The following is a 14,118-nucleotide window of genomic DNA, read 5'->3' on the forward strand; positions in this document are numbered from 1 at the left end:
AAATATGGACCAATCAGATGGAGGGGGGGCACACTTTTTGGTGTCTATCATCGCCACGGTAACACTTTTGATTGAGAAAAGTAATGCACATTTTGATGTATAACACACCTGGGTGCACGTTACGGTTCGGGCTGCATTAACGGATGCGCCAAAATTAAACGATTAATTGAAAATGGCCGACTTCCTGTTCGGTTTCGGCCATGGCGCCAAGAAACTTTTATTTAAGTTGCAACATGATACAGGTGTGTACCGGTTTTCGTGCATGTACGTCAAACCGTATTGTGGGGCTTGAGGCACAAAGTTTTCTAGGGGGCGCTGTTGAGCCATTAGGCCACGCCCATTAATGCAAACCATTAAATATCAAATTTTTTGCCAGGCCTGGCTTGCGTGCAAAATTCTCAACCAACACAGACGTAACTTAAAGGAGCCGTCTGTAAGAAATGGCCAAAACTGGTACTGCAGTCACTTTCAAAATATTGTTGAGCGGCGTGTACCCTCCCCCTCCTCCCCCCGACCAGAGGTTGCCAGGTAGGCTGCAGAATGCAGCAGGAACGTAGGCTGCCATGGCTGCGATAATTAGAGCCGAGCTGGCAACCCGGATGCTGAAACAATACTGACTTGGTGATTGGGAGATAGGTGGAGGGTGGAGCTTCAGGCCAAAACAAAAAAGGACAACATAAACATCAGTTGAGGGCTGCAACTCCTCTTTTTAAACTGGAATATCCTGGCTTGAGTGCTGTTGTCAGTGACATAAGTATTTGAAATTAACATGATTTTTAAATGTCTGTTGACATATCGGGGTCATTTTATGATTCGTTTTATTATTGCTCTTACATACAGCTCCTTTAACCATGGCTGTCATTATAAATCTTTGTCCTTGACATAACAAGTTCTTGTGTCCAACCCAGCAGACTTTTTGATTCCCGAGAATCATTTTCATGGTTTTGAATTGTTGCTTGTGTCTAAGAAAAGAAAAAACTATTTTACATTCAGCACTGGCTCTGAACCAGCACTAGAACCATGTTATTTCAAAGGGCTCATAAGCAGCTATCGCTATCCAAATCGGCAACCAAGAACCAATTTTAAAGTTTTTTTGCTTACAGTCAACCCTTTTCATATTGTTTACAGATCATGATTAGGTCAGGGACTGAGGTTTCTCCTGATCACATCTTTTCCTGGAGAATGGTCACTCCTGTATGACTGTGTGAATCTTTTCAGGTAAGTGATACGTGTTAAAATAGCATCCACATGAACACCAGTACCCAAGGCGTCCTTGTAGAAAAGGGAGATTGAAACTTTTCTGTTTGTGTGTGTGTGTGTGTGTGTGTGTGCACGCGTCACGACATAAGATAATGTAGATATTTCCACTGTGGAGAAGTATGATCAAGGTCAGTAACTATCATTTTGTGTGAAAAATGAAGAGAAAAAAACACATTTTGAAAGATTCATGATGGAGAGAAGAAACAGAAATACTCTGAAATTGAAGTATTAGGCCCAGACTCCTGAGAGCACTTGGAGCAGTCTATCTCACCCAAATATTTCATTAGTTGGCCCAGAGGGGTGCCAACAATTCAAGGCAGGAGGAGGACATGTTTATCGCTGGCAGTTGGAGCACCCCATTAAAATCTGAAACTGGTGCAAATGGAACATTCAACAGTGACAGTCTTTGTGTTCCAGTTAAAAAGTCATTTATCATATCTATCTCAATCTTATTTCTTATCCTATATATAGTTTTAAACGTAATTTAACTTTCTTTTTTTTCTCAATCAACTTTGAAATAGTTGTAATTAGCATGGCAACAGATACAAAATGGAAACAAAAGCTGCATTTATTTAATTTTTTTATGATTATAATTATGTTAAGATTTCAGCTGCTTTACAAATCTACACAGCAAAATGTGAAGAAAAAAACATGCTTTGTGCTATGGAAACAGAGGCCCCTTATGACCGAAGAAAGTTGATACAAACCCCACCGTTGCTCCCCTACCCAATTTTTTGCAGTGGAATTAATAATTTTTTTTCATTTTGTCAATGTATCAATAAGATTTGTATTGACAGGACATCTCAACTGAGAGAAACAGTGGCAGGCCAGCTATTCAAAAATCAATACCTGGCAGCAGGATAATTACTACGCTACAGGCTGGAGCCAAATAATAGAGAGATGGTGGCTTTTCTCACTGCAGTTGTCTCGTGTAGGAGCTTATCATACATGTGCATACTTCAGCTCTTTCTCTTAATGCGTGCCATCCTTTAAAGTCTTTAAAGTGTTTAAATGGTCCATAGCAGTTTAGGGCCTTTTTTGAATTTTTACTTATGTTGTAGTTTGTTCTGAACAGGGACTGCGGCTGAAAGATAGGTGTGGCGGAAAATTTCTACGACTGGTATGAACACATTGGAGTGTTGTTTGTAACACTGCAGCAACTGTGCTAAGGACATCAAATGCAGCATGCACCGGTGAAACAGGGGAACTCTCATCAGACGTCAACAGCATGAACCAAATAGCCAAAGTTCAACATCTAGGATACAGTGACGCTCCTTCACACTAACAAGAAGTATGGCAGTCCCTTTTCTTACCTTCCGTCTGTAGCGTGTGTTTGGATGTATAATCTAAAATTCATTAGACTCTGGAGTATGTTCTTGCTGCTGGGTCTCAGTGAAATGAATTTGAATTTGCTGCTGTGAACAACTGAGTGCTCCAAACGTGGGAGGAATGGTTTAGACATTCACAACACCGACGCCCTGTACAAGAAGGGCCAGAGTCGACTCCACCTGCTGAGGAGACTGAGGTCCTTCGGTGTGTACAGGGAGCTCCTAAGGACTTTCTATAGGCCCTTTCACACAGCCAGTTCGAGGCGGGAACGTTGCGCCTTTAAGCCGCCTCGCTGTTCTGTGTGAAAGTCACGGAGGCGGAATGGGGGGGCCAAGTGGCCCCACCAATAAGCCGGCAGCGGAGGTAGACACAGAGCCGTCACAGAGACGAAACGGGGTCTGTGTGAATGACACAGCCGGCATGCCGGCATGCCACTAGACGCTGACGCTGTCGTCACGCCTCTGATTGCGGAACGCCGGCATGCTGTGTGAATTTACAGACGGGAGCGGCGTTATGCCGGCGTTGTATGGTTCTGTGTGAACCAACAAAGGCGGCGTATTGGCAGGACTTCTTTACACCAATATTGCGGAATCTCTGTGTGAAAGGGGCTTATGACTCTGTGGTAGCGTCTGCCATATTTTATGCAGTGGTCTGCTGGAGCTGCGGGAGCTCGGAGAGAGAGAGGAAGAGACTAAACTGACTGGTCAGGAGGGCTGGCTCGGTTCTTGGTTGTGCTCTGGACTCTGCCGAGGAGGTGGGTGAGAGGAGGATGCTGGTCAAGCTGAACTCCATCATGGACGACCCCTCTCACCCCCTACATGACACTGTGGGAGCATCAGCAGCTCCTTCAGGCAAAGACTGCTCCAGCCGCTGCAAGAAGGAACGCTACCGCAGGTCCTTCATCCCCACAGCCATCAGACTCTATAATAAGCACTTGTAGCCACCCGTGTGCAATAACCTGTCTCTTTGTAAGTGCAATAACCAGTAAATACCTCACATACTTTTACTTTTACACATGTAAATATTATCCAGCTTTTTTGGTGTTTACTTTTTTTTTCTCTTGTACATATTCTTTTTCTACTTTTTATATTGCTCTTTTTTATATTATTTAGCTATTTATTAGTTATTCTATTTTACATTTTTATGTATAAACCGTTGCGCGTGTGTGTGTTTGGCTGCTGCACGACTGATTTCTCCTCTGGGAGATCAATAAAGTCTTCTATTCTATTCTATTGTATTCTCCCCCTTGTGCTGTATGTTAGGATATGGGGTTATTATTCCAGCCTTTGCTAGGGCTTTGAACATCTAAAATCATATAAACAACTTTTTGATTTGTTTGATCACTCAGCTGAACAAATTTATGGTGACAGAAATTCCAGAAGAAATTCTTTAATAGATAAGTGTATCGGAAAGTATTGGAAGTATTTTAACTAAAAAACAAAAAAAAACTCGGTTATTTTCAATAAATAAATGTAAATGAAACCAGTGGGCACTGCAACAGCATTTTAATGAAATGTATTATTATTGAGCACTTACTAAAAAGGCTTATAATAATAAGAATACAAAAATAACAAATGCCAGCTGTCTTTGTTATTTGGTTATGGAGCAAGGCCATAATGACAACATCTGGCTGTTTCTCCAAGCTTCTTGCTTCTCTTTTTTTCTCTGCCGTTCGTCTTGCTATGGCTTCAAGATTTTAACTTTATAGAAGTAGTACTTTTTCAACAGCAACATTTCAGTTCCCATGTCACTGACACGCTCCGGTACTGGAGCCTTTCTCCTCAAACCTCCTCCGTGGACATTTGGTAATAATTTCACTCAAATCTCTCGTTAATCTTGTTAATCCTTCAGTCCATAGTGGCAGTACAGCAGCCCAACGGTGTGCAGGGGTGTCTTTTTCCATTTAAGCAGATTAACCTGTGTGTAAAAAATGGCAGCAACGATAGAGGGAGGCAAGGACAGTACTGGTTCAAACTCTCTTCAATACAGTGCTCCACTGAGGGTTTCTAAGCTCTACCTAAAAGAAAAAAAAAAAAAAGCCCCCACAAACCAAATGTCACACACAGTGACCATCTCTCGCATAATTTCTAAGGACATGACACATGTCAAATCTGTTTGAAGGCCGGGTTGTGCCACTTACATGTGAACCTTAATACATTTTATAAAGTATTAATTCAATGAAGCCTTTATTATTTTTATTAAGCATGAAGGAACTTGAACTTGCAAATGACAAACTTGTATATTTTTTCTTTACTCTTAATCATCAACATGCTAATTCATAATCAATACCTTTTATCAACCTTTTATTATATACATTTTATCATGATTTAAAAAGCTTCACATTTTCACATTACTCTACATTTTGTGGAATGGAAGATATTGTGATTTAATTTAAATACATTTATTTGCCAATTCATAATCAATAATTTGAGCCTTTTATTATATACATTTTACCGTGATTTAAAAAGCTTCACAATTTCACATTACTGTACATTTTGTGAAATGGAACATATTGTGATTTCATTTAAATACATTCATTGAATAATCTACTGAAAATTTTTCCAGATGAAAAATGGAATTTATTCTATTTTAATGCAACATAAGGTACATAAATTGCAGTCTGGTCAGCTTTTCCAGGCGAGAAAGTTGTCATGTAAGTAACCTTGGTCTAACCCCAAAGACCTACTGTAAATACTAGATTCAGTGTTTTCTGCTTCAGAGATGGAGCCAAAGACCAGGGTGAAGCAAAACCTCTGTTTTCCTACCTGCTTATACTTAAAGGAGCTTGAGGCAGGATTTATGAAAAAAATCCGTATACGTTTTAAGTTTTCTAGTAATAATGTCAGATGAAGCGTTCCAAACCAAAAAGAATGAGCCCTCTAGTGTATCTCTCCGTTGCCTTGAACAGGCTGTTTGCTGCAAAATGTGCTGCAACTGTGACCGGAATTTCCCGCGCTGTACTGCGGATGTGACGTCACATGACGCTGCATGCGCGTTCTCCCCGTTCTCCAGTGTCGGCTTCGCTGTTGGCTGCAGTACCCCCAACGGCCGTCGTGGCGAAGGTGGTGCTAATGAGTCTCATTTCTTAAAAGGAGCCTCATGCTTCTTTAAATTACAAAATTACCAAAAGATATTTGTTGTGGTGGAAACACTACAGGCATTAATGGAACCATATCCATTTACCAATGGAAATAATTCCCTGTCCAAAAAAAAAAAAAGATCCCCTTTTCATTTTTCGTTGGACCACCTTTCGCTTTGATTTCAGCATGCATAGTTCTGATAAGCTTCTCTAATGTCACAACATTTATATGTTCATATAGGTGGGGCTGAACGATTTTCAAATCTAATTGCGTTTTTTTTTTCTTCCCAATATTGCAATCACGATTTAGTATGCATTTTTTTTTCTTCAATAAAACCTAATGGATGATTTTAGTACTAACACAATATGATATACATTTAGTATAACATTTTCTTCCAAAGACTAGGCATCGTAGTTTTAACTCTTGCCTATTTTCATTAAGCAAGTAAATACAATATACAGACTAATAATAATATAATGAATGCTTTTTTTTCTTTAGAAAGTTTTAACCAGATAACAAACAATTAGGGTAATATGAATTTGAAAGAGTACATTTTGTTTTTTGTTTTTTTAAATCAGATATTACAAAATATTTAATATTGGAACCAATGAAAACACAATGAAATTGAAGTATTTAAGATTTACACAAATCAAATAATAAGAGAAACTGAACGTGTCCCAGAGGTAATTTAATCCTAGTTTGAGCAGTTTAAGTATTGTGGCTTCTGAACTGGTTCTGGTCTAAGACCTGGTTCTGGTCTAAGACCTGGTTCTGGTTTAAGACCTGGTTCTGGTTTAAGACCTGGTTCTGGTTTAAGACCTGGTTCTGGTTTAAGACCTGGTTCTGGTCTAAGACCTGGTTCTGGTTTAAGACCTGGTTCTGGTCTAAGGCCTGGTTCCTCTGACAGCAAAAATATGGTGGAACGGTTCTTCTGTGTTTCAGAAAATAACTTCAGTGTTAGCAGATATCGCTCCTGTTCCATTTCAAAGGGTTAAACTCAACAAAAGGCTCAAAGACATTTAAAACAGATCTGGTGGTGTTACTCGTTTAATCACCTCTTTTCAAGGGCACATAAATTATCAATATCTTAATACCAATCTAACTGAGTCTAACTACTGACGACGTCTCTGACTCACGCGAAGAAAAAGAAATGTAAACAAGCATCATGCTGCAGAATATTAATAGTTTTAATCAGAGCTTTGATTAAAACCATCGAGGAGTTTTATCGGCATAATGGACAGAGTGATTTTAACCTGGCATTTTAAACTGCGCTCGTAAGGAGGGGATAAAAAGGGGGATTGGGAGAGAAACACAGGAAAACACACAACGGCCACACAAGCCTTTGGAATCTGCAAGAGAGAAAACAAACAGAAATGGGAACAGGCAGAGACACAATCAGCAACCATTTCAGGTCTCTAAAACTGAATCCAGACTAGGCTACTGCAATTAACTGTCCCCCAAAACTGTGGGGTGAGTATGTAGGTGAGTGAGCAGGTGTGTATGTCTGTGTAACTGTGTGTGTGCAAAGTGAAAACAAAGCTTTACCTGAACTGCAACGATAGTGGAGGAGAGAGGGCACAACCACACCACCCGAGAGACCAGAATCCGACAAGGAAGAAACCTTATAAGAGGAAGGAATGGTTTAGACCAGGGGTCCCCAACTACAAATGCTGGAGGTCCACAAATATTTTTTGAATCAGTCCAAGGTCCGCTCCCATACACGATAGCCATCGCGAGCAGGGCTACATTCCCATTTAGTATGGTCAAGCCTAGCTTATACAAATCATATCCCCTCCCAACCAACCGTTACCAATAATGGAGTGCATGAAAATACAATTATTCACTTTACTAGTCCACAGGAAATAATGAGAGGTATGTTGAGGCACAAAGAACCATTTTATTTTTTCAGCTGTGCCTGCTTATTGTGCTTAATGGAAATACTGGTAGACACTTTTAGAGAAATTACACCTTTGACTTGTCTGTGTCTTAATTTAACAAAAACAAAATAAAATAATTCCTTTTACTAAAATAAATACTAAACAGGAAAATCCCTTTCATTTGAACAATTCAAATATTCTTCACACCCACTCCAGGAATCCAACACCCAAGGTTAAACATACCATATCTGGAGGAATTAAGAACCATTTTAACATGACACAATTGAGCAGAGAAAAAATAATAATTCAATAATATCCACTTAACAAAACAAATAAAACCCTCATTTCACAGGCATTAAGGTGCAGAAATTCAACATGTAGTCATGTACTCGTGTAAAACAACTGCAATGTGCCACGGTGCGGTAGAATTGTTTTTCTTTCCTTTTTTTTTTGATATATATATATAATTTGCCTGGGGTCCGCCGGTCCGGACAGAGGAGGCCAGCGGTCCGCGACCGGATCGCGGTCCGCCAGTTGAGGATTAATGGTTTAGACATTCTCCCCTTTGTGCTGTATGTTAGGATATGGGGTTATTATTCCAGCCTTTGCTAGGGCTTTGAACATCTAAAATCATATATACAACTTTCTGATTGGTTTGATCACTCAGCTGAACAAATTTATGGTGACAGAAATTCCAGAAGAAATGATTTAAACCGGCATAGATAAGTTTATCGGAAATAAGTACTTTAACTAAAAAACAAAAAACAGTCCAGGAAACAGGGCATATCCCCGCCACCCGAGAGACCAGAGGCCGACAAGGAAGAACCCGGCGGCGGCCGAGGGGACCCGCGGGCGGGGCCCCCATGACCATGGGAAGAGGCAGCCAGGGAACCCACGGCGGCGGACCGGGACCCAGGCGAACCCCGACCACCCGGCCCGGGCCAGACACGTGGCCAAGAGACCCTCACCCCCCAGGCCAACGACCCCCACCCGGCGAGAGGCCAGCCTGCCCGGAGAGACAGAGCCGCCCCGGCCGCCGACGCGGGCAGGTGCACCCGCCCCCACAAAAGCTGCCCTCCAGGACCAAAGGAGCGTCCCGCCGCACGGGCAGCGGATATCTTTTTTAAAAATATATATATTTTGTTTTTTAAATGCAGCGACAATTTTGGTCTTTTATTTTGAAGACAGGATCCCGTTTCAGTTGTGATTTTCCTTCCTCTCCTCTGCAGCCATGTTGAAGCAATTTTAGGTTCTCCAATTGCGTATCCTTTCTCCAAACATCAAGATTTCATGTATTTCAGTATTTATTTAAAACCAAATTAATGTTCTAAGGAGGTGAAAAAGTGGTTGCTGCCCTTGAAAAGTCTGAGAATTCCAACACAGGCTCAAAATGTCTCTTTTTAACGTTATATTTTACAGAGATGATAAACTGCTTCAATTGTCAGTCTGTGGTTTTTGCAGAAAAAGTGTAAAGAAACAGAACAAGGTTAACATTCATCATCTCACATAGACAAGATTATTATGTTACACAGGGGACCTAAAATTGAGTATTAAAAGGAAATGTAATGGGTATGTACACTTATTTAAGTTAGAGCCTCATCACTTTGTCTAAAGGCCAGACAAACAGAAGTTGGAAGAGCAGAGAGCACTGTGGAAAGAGAAATAAGTGATAATCCACTCCATGTCAGCTGACCTTTCTTTTTCTGACTGGCTGACAAGCAGCAGGAGCTGTCTGTCAGGAGAAATCAGAGCCGTTTCAGGTCCAAAAGCTCTGTGGCCTGAAGACATTACTCTGTAGGAAACTCCGCTGAAGACATGGAGAGAGTTTATGGAGTAAATTAACAGACTGGGGATTTTTTGGCTCAGAGCATTGATTTGCAAGTTTAATGAAATGACTGTGTGAGTAAACATGTTATCACACGCCTCCAGCTCCTACCCATCTTCTTCCATCATGGGAAGTACCTGCTTATGCCCTTTGAGGTGGCACATGTCATCTGTCTCTCTTTGTATCCTGCCGAGAAAGGATAATTATGTTTATTCAAGACTGATTATCTGTGAATAAATAGCAAATTTAAAAAAAGGCTTGATACCATGAAGTTGCAATTATTATTGCTCATAATACTTTAAAACACAAAGTGAACCACTACCTAAAGGCAGCACATTTTACACATTTTATAAGTTGGATTCCCACATTGAACCACTAACTTAATTCATTTCTGATCAAAATTCAACAGAAGCGTTTATTGTACAGAATATATGAGCTCATGGGTCTAACTGACTAATCCTCAGGCGATGAAAGCCTACAAGACCCCATGTAAAAAAGACCACCACATGGCTAACATGTAAACATTTATACTATTGGTGGAGAGGGCGTTGTTTAGACTTTGCCGCTCCCGTGGTTGGCTGGTCCTGAGGGCTTGTCCCTTCGTCCAATCCGGTGCCGCCACGTCACATCTCCTTGGTCCACCCAATGGCCTTTCCTGAAAGAGAAACTACAACCCCCAGCCTCCTGTCTTAGTCTCTCTCATGTGCTTTGTTTCCAAACACGTGGTCCAGCAAGCCCAACTAGAGAAAAAACGTATTGACTACATTTGTGATATAAATGAAGATGACGGGTACACTAATGAGTGCAGAACGATGAGGAATAATATTCAGACCTTAATGCAATATTTGACCTGAAATATAAAATCTACTGAGCAATAACAAAATAACAAACCAAAGAAAATGGATGGCATGAAAAGTTTGAAGATGACAAGAAAAGTTAAAAAGGCATGAAGAGTTTAAAGGTATTGTGACATCATTTTTAACATGCTTTTAACACTATTAAAAGTCTTGGCCAACATCCCTCAAATGTGTCTAAAAGAGTGTAACAAGAAAAACTTCACTCTAGAACTCTTTTCCTGGCTTTTTATTACAGTGTTTTTTTGCGCTTTGAAAAATGCTTCCTTTCCCCCTTTCCTGTCAATCATTGCTCCGCTCCTCCTCCAAACCTCCTCCTCCTCCAGCCATACGCTCACAGCGGCGTCGGAGAGTTAAGCCGAGAGCGACAGGCGAAGCATGCACGGAAAAGCAGGAGGGCGAACCACAGCAAACAATCATAAAAATAAAGGCATGCAAGCAGCACTGTCCCCTTATCTTAAGTCCAGTCAGTGGCCGCGGGTCTTCTTAGCAGTTTTCCTCCGGTGATTAGAACAAAAGAGGCTCTAAACAGCTCCTTGTTAAGCCTGATTTATGGTTCCGCGTTAAATCGACGCAGAGCCTACGCCGTAGGGTTCAGCGTATGGTGCGCGTCGCCGCGTAACCTTACGCCGTAGGCTCTGCGTCGGTGTAACGCGGAACCATAAATCAGCCTTTATGGTGCGCTGGAGAGGAGAGGAGACAGGGAGCTGGGTGGAGGGGGCGGTGATTTAGCGGATCGTTACGTAACGATCCGCCACCAAACCACATGCGCCGTTTTTGCATAGTTATGCGGAAAATCCCAGAAAGCAGACAATACACTGAATGTTAAAAGTTTGTTGATTTTTGGGTGTAATTGATGTCAAGACACCCAACAAAACACAAAAAATCAAGAAAAAATTGTTTTTCATGTCACAATCCCTTTAACAATTTTTTTTAAACATTTCTCAGGAAGAGGGAGTCATACAAACCACCAGTTTCAGGATCAGACCTACAGTGTAAACAATGCCCATGTTGACAAAAGGGTTTTAGAGTGACACAAACTGGTGGTTCACTCCCTTTGTTCTCAAATTATTTTTTTCTTTAAATAGTGTTATGTGTAGTTAAGTTTCGCTTTGAATGCTGGATGCAACACGGGATGTTGAACAACAACAACAACATCATTTCCTGCATCCATCATTTCCCCTGTATCCCCTCCCTGTGACAGAAACTTGTTTCGGCCCGATATAACTTCCTAAATTCTCGTCATTCCTGTTAATGGAGACATGTGCCACGTTTGAGACCCTGTGAAGACATCCTGGACCCCTGCCAATGGAAGTCCACCTGCAGAGAGCTGGCGTAAAAGCTCAATTCAGTTCCTGTGAAAAGTCTAATAAAAACAAAACTGCCCTAAAAAGAAAAGTCATTGAATTATGTATGACATTTTCTAAAATGTACAGTAAAGGCAACAATATTTGTCAGCGGTGGACTGTTTGAAACCATGTGAAAAGTGTTAATAGGTAATTCTGTCAGTACCACCGAGCAGCTAAGACATATACCTTTACTAAGCCTTTCAGACACCGTAAAAACATCACATTAATCATTAAAGAGTTAAGTGCACAAATAGCCTGTGGGTAAGTGTTATTGCAAAGCCTCACCGTACTTGTTCTGAGACTTTTCAGGCTTTCAAAAGAAGATGGGAAGCTAAAAAGATGGTGAAAAGAAGGACTTGCGTCCATTTCTTCTGTTGGCTAATGTTGCAGATTTTAGCCCGGTGGCTTCTGGCCAGACTTTTGAAGCAACATTAATTATGGAGTTCTTAAATTTCCCTTTTTCTTTTCTTCCCATCAAGGTTTATCAGAGTATAAATAAATCATCTTCAGTTTCTCAGACAAACCAAAACAGAAAAGGGCAGAAAGGAGTTTACAAATGGAGTCCATGATCGTGTTTTTCATCAGTTTTGGGAAAAATAAGCCTTGGCTTTCTCTTGTTCTTGCAGCTTCATAACAAGAGTTATTCTTACTTGTCGTGAAGTCAGAGAATAATACGTCATATGCTATTGTTTAACAGACTGCTGTTGTTTACTGAAGGATGTGTGTACCAAATCTTGTGAGGACCAGATTCTGTTTAAATGAGGATCAACTCCATCATCTGCAAACGTGTGTGAAGAAAAGTGTGTAATTTCCACACAGTGAGGAAAAATGCGTGAATGTTGTAGATGAGCAGTGATCAGATGAAAATAAGTCTTGACTCTCTCTTGTTCTTGCAGCTTCATAACAAGAGTTATTCCTACTTGCCGTGAAGTCAGAGAAAAATACACAGTCAGGATGAGTAATTGATTTCATTTGTTGCAGGCTACAGATGCTTTTTCTGAACAGACATCTTTAAACCGTGGGTTTTCTTTTCTTGAGCACCGACACGTTTCTATGGCATCCATGTACGGCAATGCTTCGATCTGCACTCTGAGGTGATAAGTTAGAAAAATCAGACTCCAAATATAGCGAAACGCATCCACCTCCGTGGACATACAAGCAAGCAGACAGTGTTAATGTGTAGCGCTTGGTTCACTCTCAAGAAAAAAGAAATGTGTGGGTGAAAAAGTCTCAGACCTTGGAAATATTTAGAATACAACAACTAAGGACTAGAATATACCTTTTAAATCAGATAAGTAAGTGGTGATTGTCAAAAAAAAGTAATGGAATAATGTATTAAACTTATTTTTAATGATGAAAGAGAAGCTAGTACAAATTTGAGCTGACTGCTTAAATAACTGAGTCATATATCCACTTTGTGCTAGTAGGATCAAATCTGATTTAAAAAAAAAGAAGTGTGAATGAGTAAATGGAGAGTAAATGGTACCAGGAAGCATCAGAGACAGCCTGTAATCTGATCGCCATATCCGGGGCTGAAAATCTGAATCATACATCGTACAAGATTCAGCTGAAGTGTACGTGTGTTTCAGACCCGATCAGTAGGCTGAGTGTGGAAGCAGCACTTACTGCATTTCCTCAGAGAAGATCCAGGATTAAATTAAAAACCAGGCCTCTCACCATGGCCAGGAACGTGGATGACAAAGAAATGAAGGCTGATCAGAAAGGTGTGTGAGCAGGAGAGAGAAAAATAAAAACAAATGATATATACTCTGGTCTTGCCACGCTGTTGCCAGCTTATACAGTAGTAGTAGAAAATGCTGAAATATTTACTGGCCAAACTGTAAATCCAAAATGATGTGTCACCAAAAAGAGCCTAAATTAGGATCATACATGCAATTGTTGGATTTTCCCAAATGCATATTTGTGAACATTTCCCACAACACCAGAATCTTACACTATGAATGCATTTCCGAACAATATGTTCCTGAACATGCAAATAAGTATGCAATAGTTTTTTGCTGTGCACCATCAACACTGATGCTGATTATGAACAGTAATTATTTCAATCCCCAGCCGACAAGCCATATTTGACTCCTCATTGACATTCAACTAATTCTCCAGTTCACTTGTCCTATTAATATACAAGTACAGTTACTGTTATCTCTCCATTGGTGCAGGACTAAGAAATTAAAAAGGCCACAAGAATAAAAAAAATTAATAACTCAGGCATTTAGGATGAAATATAACTACATTCAGATATGTGGTGCAGTTTCAATTTAAATTGGGCCTTATAAAGTATATCATTTATTTCGTTTTCTCCTTTAGCCTTTTATATAGAATGCCTATTTATTTTTTTAAGCCTTCAAGGTAAAGCAGGATGTATTGTACATGTTCAATTACTAGTTTCTGCCTCAGTAGTGAAGCCGTTGTTCTGCTGGTTGGCAACCGCCCACAACTGACATTGAACAGCTGCCAGAGCATATTTTGAATACAATGTTATGCACTAAATGCACTGAATGTGCTTATTGGCCTTCTGTTAGCTCA

The sequence above is a fragment of the Cololabis saira genome, chromosome 17 (assembly GCF_033807715.1).
Source record: "Cololabis saira isolate AMF1-May2022 chromosome 17, fColSai1.1, whole genome shotgun sequence".
In the NCBI taxonomy this organism is placed as follows: Eukaryota; Metazoa; Chordata; class Actinopteri; order Beloniformes; family Belonidae; genus Cololabis; species Cololabis saira.